Source organism: Emydura macquarii, unplaced genomic scaffold (genome assembly GCF_026122565.2).
Source record: "Emydura macquarii macquarii isolate MOO-44397 ecotype Brisbane River unplaced genomic scaffold, CSIRO-AGI_Emac_v2 contig_1477, whole genome shotgun sequence".
NCBI lineage: Eukaryota > Metazoa > Chordata > Testudines > Chelidae > Emydura > Emydura macquarii.
In genome coordinates, this window is record NW_027131614.1 from 8305761 (window position 1) to 8321549 (window position 15789).

General features: G+C 39.7%; 1 long non-coding RNA gene across 1 annotated transcript; it reads right to left on the bottom strand.

Moving 5' to 3' along the window:
* Nucleotides 1-236: 236 nt before the first annotated feature.
* On the bottom strand, nt 237-15573 carry LOC137156810 (uncharacterized). The gene is made up of 3 exons (XR_010920910.1): nt 15249-15573; nt 5307-5391; nt 237-1619 (listed from the first exon to the last, which is right to left on the bottom strand). It is a non-coding gene; the product is annotated as an uncharacterized lncRNA (long non-coding RNA).
* Nucleotides 15574-15789: the final 216 nt, after the last annotated feature.

The following is a 15789-nucleotide window of genomic DNA, read 5'->3' on the forward strand; positions in this document are numbered from 1 at the left end:
TAAAGCCTCTCATGTTTCCTTGCAATTTCATATAAAAACACAAAGCTTATTTACAGTTATACTTCTCATTTAAAGTGATCCAGTACAATTTTCTGGAGTTTGCTTTTATAATTTCCAATCCAGGCCATTGTGTTTCCATGAAATCTGAAGTAAGGTTTTAATTACAGTATTTGGATAGCCAATTATAATATAAAACCAAGCCCAAAAAGCAATATAAATTTAGAAAACAGATTTGACTTTCTCACCTTATAGTCATAGTTTCTGCTTTCAAGACATCACCATTTTTATTATTTCATAAGACACAGAACCAAAATAAGTGTAGTGTACTACAATAAGAGAGGACTACAATTAGGTTTGACCAGTTGAACCAAATATCTCAACTAAAGCTTAACTTTTCCCCTTAACTTTTGTATATTTTGTATTAATTTTGGAAAGAATTTGGGTTATTTGTCCTCAAATATTTATAGAGGGTTTTTTGTACATAAAATATAAGATTTACGAAAAGTACATATCAAATTCTGAAGCCTTCATCAAGCTTTTACTCCATCTTTACACAGCAAACTCCCATTGAGTTCAGTGGGCTTTTTAGAAATAGCAAGATAATGTAACTAAGTAATAACCCAGGATTTGGCCATCTGACCTTTCACATGATTGATAATCACAGATATGGGATAGAAGTGAATAGAATATACTGGGTTTGTTATTTTAATTTATTTCGATGTATTTAAATAAGCTCACCCAGAGCTCTGGATGCACGTACAAAATTTTATTATAAACACCTTCCAAGCCCAACCAAACTAGGGCCATCACACAACCTCACATTATCTACTCAGCCCATTTTCTGAGAAATACCAGGAAGAAGAATCTTGCAGCAGAACCTACAGATCAATACAGTTTGGCACTGCATTATCAACAGGAGAAGCAAGTTTCAGAGTCAAGAACTCTTCACTGAAGACTCTATGCCTCCAGTCCTCTCTTATTTAAACCTGAGGGCTATTAGCCTCAGCTGATCTCATCTGCCATGGTTCAGTATCACCAAGGGAGAAAGGCAGACTCTGAGCTACTAAGGACCCAAACCATGTAGTGTTTTATGGGATAAAATTAACGCCATATATTGCATCCTGAAATGAACTGGAAGCTAGTGAAGGACACAGAATTCCCAATCAGCAAGGGGCCAGTTGCATTCTACATAGATGACATTTTCCAGGTAGTCTAAGGCATAGCCCCTGGCAAGTTGCACCATCCAGTTTGGAAATGCCACAAGCATGGATCTCTGCTTATAAAAGAGAAGATTGCAACCTCTTACCCATGCAGAGATGATAAAAAGTGTTCTCAGCCACTGCTTCCACGTAGATTTCCAGAAGCAGTTGTGGATTTAATACAACCTCTTTTGTGTCCAGAAAATTTCCAGTGCTGCCAACTTCTTTGCTATTTCTTGGTGTGTGTGTTGTCATTCCTGTTGCTCTTACTGAAATCCACTGTTTTGCTGGCCATACGCCAGAGATTAACCAAATTCTGGCTGTGCTCCAGCAACCATGAAACAGTGTGCTTTGCAAAGGACTTCTTCTGGTGTCCATTGCAAACACGGAAGGTTCTCTGATGTTGTGTTTGCAGCTTGTCTGTCAGAATAAAATGGAAGAATTAAACCCTGACTCACTGAGCTACTGTACTACAAGGGTGGTTGCTTCTGTTTCCCTGGAGTTGATTGGCAGTTATTTGGCCCATACGTCTGCGGGATACTTTTGGCAGACTCCCAGGACCTGAGTCCGGGGCAGGCTGCATCTACTCTGCAAAGCAAAAGCACATGAACCCTAGATCCTGACTTGACTCGGACTCAAACCCCCTACCCTCACAACTTCTTAGGACCCTGGGTCTGAGCCCAGATCAGAGAGGTTTGTGGGTAGACAGAAGTGACCTTTGGAGTCAAGACAGTCGTCCCAGGGCTTACATTGCAGTGTAGACATATCCTTTCTGAAGCACTCTCAACATTTCTACCCAGATTCCTATACCGTCACTCATGCTGTGTTTTAAGTTAATTGTGGAGGAACCTGAGACAGGGTATCATAATCTGGCACTTTGAGAGTAAAACTTTATAGATACCCAAGTTGCTTAGTAAGTGATGATGATTAGTAAGGAAATCCATACTGGCTTTAGCTTTTCACAAATTTAATGCTTGTAGCTATGCACTGGAATATCACTTAAAAACATGGAGAGAAAAGAATTCACTTTCTCTTACAAGTATATTTGATAGATTACTTAAAAATATTACATTACACTTAATACATTACACTTAATATAAATAAGCCTATCTAGTTAAATGGTTGGGGATGTCTTACAAAAGTTTTAAACATTAAGGAGTCAAATTCATGAAGCCAAGTTAAGGATTTCAAATTCATCTCTGAGCCATTTATTTCATTAGGCTGCACAACAGCTGAATTTGGGCCAACGTGACCATAGCTGGATTGAGGAGGTGATGTTTTGGTTTGCTATACTAAGTCCAAAAGCAGATTGGTTTGGATCCAGGTTCCATTTTATCTGAACTTCCAAAGTTCAGGAGTGTTCATACAAAAGAGCTTTAGTTTGTAAAATGAAAATCAAAACCAGGATTGGTTGGAATCCAAATTCTATTTTATACAAGCCACCCAAGTTTAGGAGATTGGGGGAAGAGGTCTTTCTAATCAAAGGTTCCAGTTTTGACTCATCTCTAGTGTGATATCACCAAAATAACCTAATTAGCCAATCAGAAAATGGCTTTGGAGAAAGCTGTCCAAACATATATACTCTTCATTTCGAGCCTGTTTTCCTTAGGGCTTCATCCAATACCTCCACACAATTTTCTTTATTTCTTTCCTTTACGCTGCCTATTCTATCCAAAGGCATATATCCAAAAAATAATATGCTTTACATCAGCATTTTTCAATATGTGAAGACAATATTTGACCCTATTTATATGGCCCTTAAAATTTTCACTTCCTGTGAAAGTTCATATGGGAAATTAATCTGTTTAAAGCACTCCAGTAATGATAATGCCAAAGAAAATGTAATGCTATAACCTACTGTGGGTTCCAAAGTGCAAATACCAGGTAAGGCAGTTATCACAGTTCGGAAGTTGTGAGCTGAGTGCATCCAGAGGATAAAAACATGTATGAAGGAGCCCTAGAAAATCTTCACATGATAAGGAACTCCGCATCACTGGCCAGCTAATAAGGGCAGCATGTAACTGATTTCCCAGCTTGGATACACGCACTGCAAGATTACAGGAGAAATGCCAAAAAAGGGATGTTATTGAGATATAAGAAGCATGAACCAAATTGAAATGAGGGAATGTCTTCAGAGCACTACACATCTGTGTCATAAAACCCAAACAGACTATCATTACTACTTACCAGTTTAAAAAGGAAAAAAGTATAGCGCTGACCAAATGTCAGACAATGGACTATATGCTAGTGCCATAAAAGATTGAATTTACACATACTGAGTTATAACCTTTGCTATCTGACCCTCATACAAACCGATCATAATTTAATAAACAGAAATAGAACACTCATTAGAGATGTAGTTGGCAGTTCTACCTCCCTTTCTCCATGACGATAGCCAAATTCAACCTTTGGTTGTATGCACATTGCATTAAAATCAATGGATCAATTTAGCCTTATGTCTGCAAAATGTCCCAGGTACATTTGTTCCCATTGCAATATTTTAGACAGAGACGTACCTGCTAAATGCCTTTAACAAAAAGCAATACATTTTAAAGAGTGCAGAAATATTCATGTATTTGCATTAAACTGAGACACAAACAGTTAAAAGCACAGGCCTTAGAATTATATCTTGGGAGAGTACATGAGGAATCCGAATGTGGACTGTCTAAATTATGAGAGGAGTCAGAAAAACAGAAGGTGCCAAACATTCTAGTACCAGGGCAATTCCTTAAAATACACAAATAACACTCTGCTCTTATAAGAAATCCCCCTCACAGAGCCCACAGACTAGCACCAGGAAAAAAACAATACAGTATGTTGGTTGGTTTCCAGCCCACCAATAAAGACTGGTCAAAAATTAGCAGTCCACCAGAAAAATTGGCATGTCTTTATGAGCAACTATCTCTATAATTTGACCATTTTAAAAAATATACCATAAAATACATATTTTTCTCTCCAGTCTTTGTAAACCACTCCCCTCACCCACACCCCATAAAAGTTCGGTGTTTTGAAATGCCCAGGAACAAAAAAAATCTCCACAGTATCATCTCTACCCAGTTGTCTGTTCTAAAGGTGGTCCATACAAACCATTTCTACCTTCAATTACCGGAAAAGAACCCACTTCTGATAGATTACCAAATCCCCAAGTCAATCATTATGGGAAATGCTCGTAGTAAAAGGTTGCCTAACATGTTCCATTATAAAATCCTATTTTCAGTTGCTTATAGGCTTTGCTGATAAACATTAACCATTTGGGTTGAAATTTTCCACGCCCCAGAATAAATTTGTTTTTGAAAAATGTCAGTAAAAATGGTTCACCCATTTCTCAGAATGAAATTAGGGAAAATATGTTGTTTTGCCCATGTTAGAAGATTTTTACAAACGCTTCACTAAGAAGCTTTGGCACCTCTATGTATTAAAGTAGGGACTTGGAATTTAGCTAGGGAGAAGGGGTGGGTCACGTTGGTATCAATGACTTCCTGAAACCAAATTAGTCTTTATGTACCCTGTTTTCCCTGTGTGTCAAGTGGAGTTATTTTGATTAATTTCACATGAATATGTTGGATCATAAATAATTAGAGCACTTTAAGATGCTCAGAAGGAAGGCACTACAGAAATGCAAAGTATTATTACTAGTTTACCTGGTGAAGATGAAGCCAACAGATCACTTTTATACTGCCTTGTGAAAAAACACACAACACTTTGATATTCCAGAAGCCACTCAAACATAAAATAAGGAGAATTCCAACACATTTCAACCTTCTGATAATGACATTTGATAACTTATTTTGCCAAGATTTTCCTGGCTTTGACAGAAAGTTCATCCCCTTATGTATTTTCACTGTTGTATGCTAATTCCCATGCAATATGGACACTGGTGAGAAAGTTTAGCTTAGCACTGTCCTGTATATGCAGAAACACCATCCTTTAAGGCAGATATTCTGCTCTATTGATACTGTTGTCTAAGGCTGAATCCATGGCTCAGAACTGAGAATAATGGGCACTTTTTTGTATCTTTTATTGAATAGTGCTACAGGTTTCCAGGTGAAAGAATAACACTACTCATTTGGAGCAATAGTAAAGTGAAATAAAAAATTAACTATTTACCACTGGATCTTGAGTTTCCTCCATTTTTCTGATGCTCATCACTATTCTTTTCTTCATGTTTCATGAAGATTTTAAAGAAGAGTATCTGACAAAGAACAAGTTCATAAAAATGGATCAGCTACAGTTATAAAGTTGAATAAATACAGGTCTTATGTAAACCACAAAAAGGCAGTTTTTTGCACATATTAATTACTGTATATAAAGCTCTTATTCCTAGCCCGTGCAGTTGGGTTATTCAGTGTATATGGGTTCTATACTATTACTGTTTCAGACAGTGATGCATTCACACACTGAGACTTCTGAGGTGTGTGGCCAAATGCAGTCTCATTTAGCAAAAGGGAAAAGGGAGTTGAAAACATTTTAGGCTCCCCAGGAGATTTAGCAACAACACCCTAGAGGAAGCTATAAAACAGACCTGCCATTGCAGCTAATTCAGAATGAAATAGGTACTAACCAGTGTGAGGAAGGACATCAGAATCTTGCCCTTAATCCCTATTATTTTTTCTTGAAATTTTAGGGAGAAACATTGAGCTAGAATTATATATGCATAAGTAATTTGTCAAACACACAGCACCAACCTTCACCTGTGATACTAGTTTGACACTTAGACTATAATTTACACTAACAATCCTGTCTTTACTGGTACCATTTCATGCTTCCCACCTCCCCACACCAAGCACCCACCCACAAGTCTGTTTACCCACTTGCCGTATTTTGTTTGAATCCTAGGTTGAGGGCTTTTGGGGCAGGGACAATCGTTTGCTTTATTTGTATAGTGCCTAGCACAATGGGACCTCTCATTTCTTATTGTGGACTCTAGCCATTACTACAACATTAATAAATAAAACAATAGTAAACACCAGCAAATATAATTCATAGGTAGGTGTGAGGGCTAGTTTCTGATATCCTTACTCACAAATAGTATCTTACTCCATATGTAGTCCCGTGGAAAACCACCTGCAAAGAAAGTACTACTCATTGTGAGTAAATGTATCACAATTGAGCTCTTAGACATTAAATATTTTCTTTATTGATGGACTAGGGCAACCTTTCACAGACTTTTGAAAGCTGAGCCCCTCTCTTCAGGACAATGAAAGTAATCCATCCTCTCCCCCGCCCGTTCCCGCTTGCCCAGTGTTGTTAAAGGACTATGCATTTTACTTTCCACCTCTTATGTGCCATGCCTGCTAGTCCAGTGGACTGCCCAGTACTGTGTGCCGCACACTTTGGGATACACTGGATTAGGGGAAATGCGAATAGGCCCTTTGTACTGTTCATTATGTATTGCACCATGCTTTTTTCCAATCTTTTTTGGTGATATTGATTAGTACCTTAGAATAACCACAGCCACAAGAGGACGCATTAGACATCCTTACCACTCATGTTGTGTGCACTTTACTTGCAGACTCTATTGGAGTTTGATGTGTAATAGAACTCTAGCTGTTTACTTATGTTATTTGTATCTTTTCGCATTAAATTTCAGAAAGATTTGATCCATGTGGCAGTGGGTTAGAAAGATAAGATTTCAATGGCATATACCATGCAAACAGAAATGTCTGATACCATGCAGTTAAATAGTTTCACTGGCTGGTTAATAGTTTGCAATATAGTATAGTCTCTGGCTGGACTTTGTTGCGTTTGGGATGGGGTGGATAAACCCACACTGGAACTGAAGGAGTGAAGGATTGCAGAAGAGAAGAACGAGGGGGGATTTGATAGCAGCCTTTAACTACCTGAAAGGGGATTCCAGGGAGGATCGAGCTAGGTTGTTCTCAGTGGTAGTAAATGACAGAACTAAGATTAATGGTCTCAAGTTGCAACAGGGGAGGTCTAGGTTGGATATTAGAAAAAAACTTTTTCTTTATGAGTGTGGTGAAGCACTGGAATGGGTTGCCTAGGGAGGTGGTGGAATCATCATCCTTCAAGGTTTTTAAGGCCTGGCTTGACAAAACCCTGGCTGATTTAGTTGGTGTTGGTACTGCTTTGAGCAGGAGTTGGACTATATGACCTCCTAAGGTTCCTCCCAACCCTAATCTTCTATGACCAATTCTGGGCCCGGGCAACCCCACCCAGCTGCACCTGTAGAGCATGCTCCAGCTGGGGGTGAAGTGTAAAAGGGAGCCAAAGATCTCAGAAGGGGCCTGATGGGGCAGGGAGAGAAATGTATGCTGAGAGCTTCTGGAGAAGGGTGCTTTAGAAACATCTTTCTGGAGAGAAAGAGCCTGCCTGCTGAGCCCAAAAAGGCTAACAGTTCAATTATTATCTTTTTTTTTTTAAAACTACTTTGAAGCAAATTGTAAGACTTTGGCAAGATAGTGGGTGGTAGAAAGTGGCCGAGGGAGGAAGCCTTATGGCATTCCTGGGTACTGGACATTGGTATCTCTTACAGGGCTCTGGGCCGGAGCCCAATGGAGTGGGAGGGCCCAGGATCCCCTGCCAACCCATTTCATTAAAAAGGACACAAAAACCCTCATTTCTAGACTCTCCCTGAGGGCAGGAAGAAAAGAGTAAAGACCTTTGGAAACCTTTGGCTGGGACTGGACATCCTTGGGGGCCAATAGATGGACTCCATATCTTCCTTGGAATCCCGTCACATCAAAAAGAAATTAGACTGATCAGAGACTGACCAGAGGTCCAGGTCAACCCCTACAATAGGATGTGATGGTGACCCAGGGGAAATATTAGAATCATGATGAGCAAAGGTTTAAACCCCTAACCACTAGGCAGCACTAGCAGCTAACACCACCCATCTCAGAGCTATGGTGCTAAATTCACCCTTTAATAGATAGTAAATGACTGCCAGAAAAACTCGCTACACCTATGTTCTGAAGTAAAAGCAATGTCACAATTGCCCCATCTTTTAAATAAATATTAATTATTTATATGTGACTAGTGTCAACCTACAGACAGAATATAATTAGAGCTTGTGTGTGGTATTGTGGAAATAAGTTATACTCATTGCCTTCATGGTACAGAAACAGAGGCACCTAGATACTAATGTGATGCATAAGGCCCTACTTGAATCGTGGAAGGCTTGTCAGATAATTGTAGCAGAGTTGTGCACAAGAAATGGAAAATTGCAGAAAAGTAATAATGGACCTTTATTAATTGTGGTAATTTGGAAAAGCCAGAAAAGACCTATTCATTTAAGAAAAAATTGCTGGAACAATATAAGCACTCAAGTATTATGTTATGCCTCCTAACTTTTTTGATAACCAGACATTTTCTGCAACTATATTACAGTCATTAATGCGCAGAGCCAATTGCCTGAGCCCTGAGTTGCGTGGGTCTTACTGCCTGAGCCCCAGCTGCTGTGAACTCGGAAAAATGGGATTCTACTGTGCTAATGGGGGAAAAAGTGTGTGTTGCAAACCTCAAAATATATGCAAAATTGTGGACTATGCAAAGTAAGCTAATTAAAATCAAAACTGTGATGGAAGCCTAAAATTGCAGGATCTGCAATATTGCAAATTAAGTAGGACCTTAGTGATGCGTGTTCTAGAGACATGACACACAGATTGATAAAATTGTGTACTGTGGGAAAACAGCCTTCTTGGTAAAACCATGAAAAGAGGGAGTCAGAAGATCACATCATACCAGAAGTCAAGAGAACAACACAAATGTGCTGCAGAAAACTGTTTGTTAATTTGTTCCCTTTCTTCTTAGTTCAAAATTAAACTAATTTTTTCAAGCATCCAAACATGCTGGAATTTGCATAGAGAAACTTTCCCCATATGTATCTCCTTGTCCTTTTAATGCTTTTTTATATTACCTCTTAAATAATCTGGATAAATTATTTCCTCTCTCTTCAGGTCAGTGTCCCACCTGTAAAATGGGAGTACCACCTCCCTGACTCATGAAAGTACTTTGAAGATAAATTCATTTATGTTTCTGAGGACATTCATATAAATACTATCCAGATAGGGACAATAGGGAATATTGCAAAAAACCCACAAAAGTAAAAAAAGTTATGGCTCATACAAACAGCACTTCCTTAAATCCCTGCTTTTGAGACATGGCACACACACAATGGTGTTAACAATAATGAGAAAAATAAAATACAAAATGAAATGACTGAAATTTGAAATGACCAAGTTTCTTGCTAGACATTCTCTCTCTCATCCTTTGGCTCTGCTGTTTAATATGTCCACACAGACTGGCCATTTCCCAAGGGCTTGGAAACAGGCTGATGTAATGCTCAGCTAAAGCTTGGCTTTTGAGATATAGCAAACTGAGAGCCAATTTCTTTCAGAAAGAAACTAATAAAAACAAGAGATAAGCCAAATATGCCGGGCAGCCAGTAAACAACGTTGTTTAACAACTTGCAAACACCAAGGCCATTTCTCCATTTAAATTTTGCAAGGCTTTCCTTTTCTTTGCTTCCATTTTTTTTTTTGCGCATACTGCATGCAACGTGCCTCGATATGTCTGTTTATCAACACTTCCATCTTAACAAAAATCTGTCTCAGTCCCTCAGATTGGCGCATTTGAAGTTTTAGAGTCTGATGGACCATTTCATCCCTGGGGTTTCGCTATATCAAATAACAAAACCAGATTCCAGACTCCTGGCAGCAACCTCTATTCAACCAGGCCCTGCTGAAACAGTCTCAAAAGCAGGCTCAGAATCCTAAAGAAGGATGGTAGTGTTGCATTAGCAATTCTACAGATGGACCTGAGAAGACACTTCCATTACAAATACTAAATTTCTATTTCCATTACTAAATTTCAGATGTCTCCCCTATTCTTTGGGAGTAGCCGTAAGTTAATACCCACATTCCACCTCCTTTGTGCTCAATACCAGGAGGCAATAACCAACCCTAAATATAGGGGTTTAAAGCCCTATGAACAAATAATATTTTTAAGGGACGAGAAAGCCTTCGTCATCAGGGTTCCATTCTTAGAGACCCTTTCAAAAATAAGAGGAAACAAGCAGAGAAGAATGCCTTTGGCCTAACCGACAAACAAACTTTCCCTGACTTTGGATTCTGCCCTTTGCCTTTTATTTTTATTATTTTATGGTTTGTTTTTTGCCTTTATTTCCAAATCAAGATGCAATAGTTGTATTGTAAACCCCTTTGGACAAGGCCCATCTTTTTGTTCTGTGGAGGTACAGTGCCTAGAAAATGGTGTCTATGACTGGAACTCCTAGAAGGTCTGATATTACAAATAATAAATAATATTAAAATATAAAACATCTATATTGTAAGCATAATGTATAGAATCACGATAAACCCCAAACAGAAGGGGTGAAATCCTGACCATTTTGAAGTCAATGGGAGTTTTGACATTGGGATTTAAATGAAGCCAGGATTTTACCCATAGTGTTTATTAAAAAACACAGCTTATGTTCCAATATTGTCTCCTTATCTGGAATTCTACACAGCTCACAGATCAATCTCATGGCATAACAATATAGTGCAAGGGAACATATCACAGACTGTACTATATGTAAACAAATTAAAAACCCACTTCTAAACATGTAACTGAACAAAAATTATGAACTGCAAAATTAACATGAAATCATAACTCTCCAAAAAACAGATGTAACCATTACTAGGTTAGCTAGGTCAATGTACAACTCAGCAATACTCAGTGACAGACATTTTCTATTTTTCAAATATTAATCTTAAACCACTAAATTGCTCTTAACAAAATATTTTCTTGTATCCTTGTAACATTTGACAGATTCCTGGTATTTCCAGTATAAAAATGAGGGTATTTACACACCATTGGATTGGGTTTGCATCTGTTGCATCACAATTCTAATACCTATTATTACTTTTGATCCCTGCCCTTATTTTATATACTGTCAAGTGAGACCATAAGCATAATTTCTGTTGAATAAGCCTACCTTTTTATGTAGCCAGCCAATTTGACTGTATTCCTGTTGAGACTATTACACACCATTTCATCATCACCTCTTTCCAAATCCTCCTTCCAATTTTTCTTGCTTTTGTTACTAAATATTTGAATATTAGCCAAGAATTTACTGTCATTTTAAGCAGCAGAATCCTTATATCTTGTGGCAAATTCTAGGCATTCTTGAATCCGACTGGAAGACTTATCCAGACAGGCTATTAGCTATTAACAACAATGTATGCCTCAGTTGCAAGTAGTCCCTGTGGATGTTTTTATCTAATTTAAGAATTCTTTTGCCTTCTGAAAAAGAACTGAATGACTGGAAGAAGAGTCACAAAATACTTGCCTCCTTCCCCCCTCCGCAAAAAAAGACAACCCAAGAGTCCTAGGAAGCACTGTGCCTCTGTAAGGCAAAGGCTTTTGGCTTCCCTTTGTGGAATGCATCTTCCACACTGTGCTTCAACTCCTAGCTGTGCCTAAATGGCACAATTTAATCTATAGGGTCCAATATGGCAAATACTTTGGAGCATAAAGCTTACTGCAATGGGACAACTGTTTAACAAGGGTAAAATGACTGATTGTCCATCTAGTTGAACTTTTGGGACCAACTTTTCTTTGGTACAACCCAGATGCCATCACTGACTCCAGCTTCTGATAACACATGTAGAGCTAGGTCTTGGTCAGTGTCATTAGAGTGCTGGTCTTCTTCCATATTATGAATTCCTGACTTCAGTCTTTCCTTAGGTTCAGTCTTCATAGGTGTCTTCTTGGATGTATAGTTACTCTGTGTTATTGAACTGTGCAACTGGTCACAGCAATGTGTCCTTTCTTCTGGCACTTTCTGCAAAAAAAACTGACATGCCCAGCAATCCTTCCCAGAATGCAGAGAGTTTGTGTATGATGGTCACATGGACATTCCTTACATTCCTGTGTTCTTCTGACTCACCGATTCAGGAGATAAATTTTTTGGTTCACACTAAATTACAGAGAATCCTCCTCTGTGGTCTTCATTGCAAGTGCTACTTCAACAGCCTTCTTAAAATGTAAGCACTGATAGTCAATAACTTCTTCTGGACCTCATCATTGCATAATCCAGGAACTAACTGGTCATTCAGGGCATGTCTTACTGTTGTCCAAATAGACAACGCTCTGACAACTTCCTTAAAACAGCAACAAAATGTGCTCTTAACTCTCCTCTGGCCTGATGTGACCAATATTTTTCTGCTATCATCGATGGGATAGGGAAAAAATGTTCCTACATTGCTGCTATAATTGCAGCATATATGGCGATTCTAGGCACATTTTGAGACAATAGGTCACGCAGCAGTCCATGTGCCTTTGGACCCTTCACTGTTAATATGGTTGAACTCACTGTCCATCTGGAATGGGGTTGCAGGTTACAAATTGCTCAAAACTTTCGAAGTACACCACTCATGATTTGCAGTTTTCATAAAACTCACCAGCATTACCTACAAAAGATGTCATTTCTCTCTTTTCCTGTTGGATTTCACTCCTCCTGGACACCTTCTATTCCACAAGGACACTTTTTTTTTTTAAACACTGTACACTATCTGCACTCACCCACCCTCTGATGGGTTGTGCTCACACATGCCTTTGACTGTACTTGTTGGGCTCCCTTTGCTGGCTATAGACCCTCAATACAGGCTAAAGCTGTTCCTCTCTTTGCCTGCTTGCAGGTGGTCAACAAAGATGGCTGCTTACTTCCTGTTCACGTCTCTTTTTTTGCACAAGTTCCAGGTAGCAGCCTAGTCCTTTGTTCTATCTTTATTTGCCTACTTCCCCCTCTCTAGCTAGCTGGGTCATGCTATCCCAAGAGCAAAAACAGCAGTCTCTCATCTTGTGCCTCTAGTCTAGGTGAACTTAATCCTTTTTTTCAATACACCCAACTGCACTGCTGAGCAAGACCTAGCTGGATTTGAGCCTGGTTGTCAAGGAAGAGCAGGGGTGGTCTGTGCCTGAGACTTGTCCCTGAAACAAATGGATGGGCAAAAGGGCAGTTACAGTTGGACTGATAGTAAATAGAGACATAGCTCCATCCCTTCCCATCCCCGTGCAACAGCCAGCAGATCTGGTGGATACAAGAGGGAAAGTATGCTGTATCTGGTAACAGGTTGATACAGTGTGCCTGCCCCTATACAAAACAGAAGCATCAAAGGAGTAATTACTCACAGGGGTGTTTCAGAATCACAGTTCTCTTCCAGAGTTCCTTTTAGGGAGGCAAGCCAACACAGCATGAGGGTAAGCATCCCAGCAGGCAGTAAGCATTACATATGTAAAATGGTAACACACAACATGCAGATAGATTGCAAGTTTATGTCTGGGCCCAATCCTATAACTATTTACTATTGAGCTGACTGCTCCCTGGGATGTCTTGTCCCTTTAAAAGTTCAGTGGGGTCTGTGCTCTTCCCCTCTCCCCAGTGCAAAGCCTCCCTGTTGTGTTTGTTTCAGTTTTGCAGTCAGAACAATAAAGGCACCACAGTAGACATCTGTGTGTCTACCTCATTCTCCACTGGCTCCAGAAATACAACATTTGGCAACAAGGAGTTTATTTCCCATTAGTCTCCAGTGCTCCCATTGCCTGACCAAGAAGAAGAAAAAGTAAGCAAATAATATTAAAAAAGGGTTAAGAGATTATATCCTCTTACTCTTTTGTGTAGCCACACAGGCTGCATTCATAATCTAGCCTTGAATTTGTGTTGTTTTTAATACTCTGTCAATGAAATTAACTGCTGTTATTGTAACTAATGTTAATACCGATTAAATATTAAATTGCCTAAAGGCTTCATAAACTATACAAATATATAAATTAAATGTAGCCACCCCCTGGTGTAGAATAATAGCCTATAGATTCTCAAAAGACTGCACAACAGAATGAGAGGGGGAATTTGGGCCAAGGCCACCAGAGTCAACTCCTACAGTGGCAAAACTTGGCCTAGGTCCTTTACATCCACACTGAGCAGACAGGGCCTCTGCTTTAAGAATGCTCATGGCCTTACTTCTGAGCATTTGAAACGCAGCCAGCACAGTTCTTCAAAAGTTATTATTTAAAAATAGTCTGTGGGAAAGCCCCAAACAAAATAAATAAAATATCTTTTATTTGTAATATCTGTTTGAAACTGAGAGAGAACCAGCTGGTATGAAAAGTGCCTGAGATGATCTGACTCGGAGATTAAGTCCTAATAACAATTTTGAAATCTGTATTCCTTTGGGGTAAAGAAAAAAATAGGTGAGACAATTATATTTATTTAGGGCCAGAGTCTGCCATCCTTGCTCATATTTAGTAGTATCTTTATGGCCTCATCAAAGAAAAGGTGCACTTCCTGCAGCAACCAGCTCAACATTCTTTTAATGGATGCTGTGTGCACTCCTCTCTACACCTAGCCAGCTAGGTTGGCAAGTCCAGATATGATGGGGTTACAGTTCTTTTCCTATCTGGCTTGGAGGAAGTTAGCACCACTGTTAGCACTAGCATGGAGTTGTGTACCTTCCCTCTCCCAGCCCACTACTCCACCCACCACATTGTGCAGGGACACAACTGGGAAAGAAGGTTACTTGCCTTGCATCCTCTTTTCACCAGCTTTTTTTCTCCATTCACCCAAGGCTGCCATAATCTGGCTTTACTGCATTGTCTCTCCCCTATTGTTTTATGAAATGTACGTGACCTAGGAGCTGCAGGCACTGCTAGCCAGCTTACCAAATGAAAAACCAAAGCCACTTAAAACAGGAGCTTCCAACTGGCATTCAGCACCAGAAAGAAAAAGAATCCTTATAATTATATTATTATCTAGTCTTGCTGTCTGAACATGTAATAAATGAGCCAAGAAAAATTAAAAGAGGTATGGCAAGGAGCCACTAAGCACTCACCTACCTTCAGGTTCCATATGCTTAACTCTATGCTAAAGTTAATAAATGAATATTTTACATTTTTAAGAAAATCATATCATCACAGCAGATGCACACTTGCTTTGTTCAGTGTTTACAGGAGTTATTCAAGTCAGCAATGCAGTCAGGGCCAGATACTTTGCTGCTTCTTAGTCCCTTTAACCACTGTGGCACCCACCTCTTGAGAGCACCCCTTCTGGTAGGATGTGTCTGCCGTCTTTAACGAGTTCAAATAGTCCCTTGACCCTAGTATGGGGCCATGCCCCTAAGACTTTCTCCCTAGAGACTCTTAATCCTTTCTGGGGTTCTCTGGCCCCAGCTGTTCTATCTTCAGTTCCAACAGCCAGCCAGGGGCTCTCTCTTGTGCCCCCAGTCCCTGCCAGCTACTGTCTTGGATTCAGTTCAAGCAGCCAGCCAGGACTTCTCTCACTCCCCTGGTCCCTACTAGCAACTGATCCGTCTGTGGTCCTGCTGCTTTTTCAGCCAGCTAGGAACACCATCTACACTCCTTCAGCTCCAGGTAGCCACTGACCAACTGTAGTACTGCAGCTCCTTTTATATGGCCTTGCTGGGCCCTGATTGGCTGCTCCCTGCCATGCTTCTTCTTCATACACCAAGAGTTGTTCTGGAGCACCTAAGAAGTTGGTGTCTGAGGTCTGTGGGTAAGTCTACACTGCAACTAAACACCTGCACCTGGCCTGTGCCAGCTGTCTCAGGCT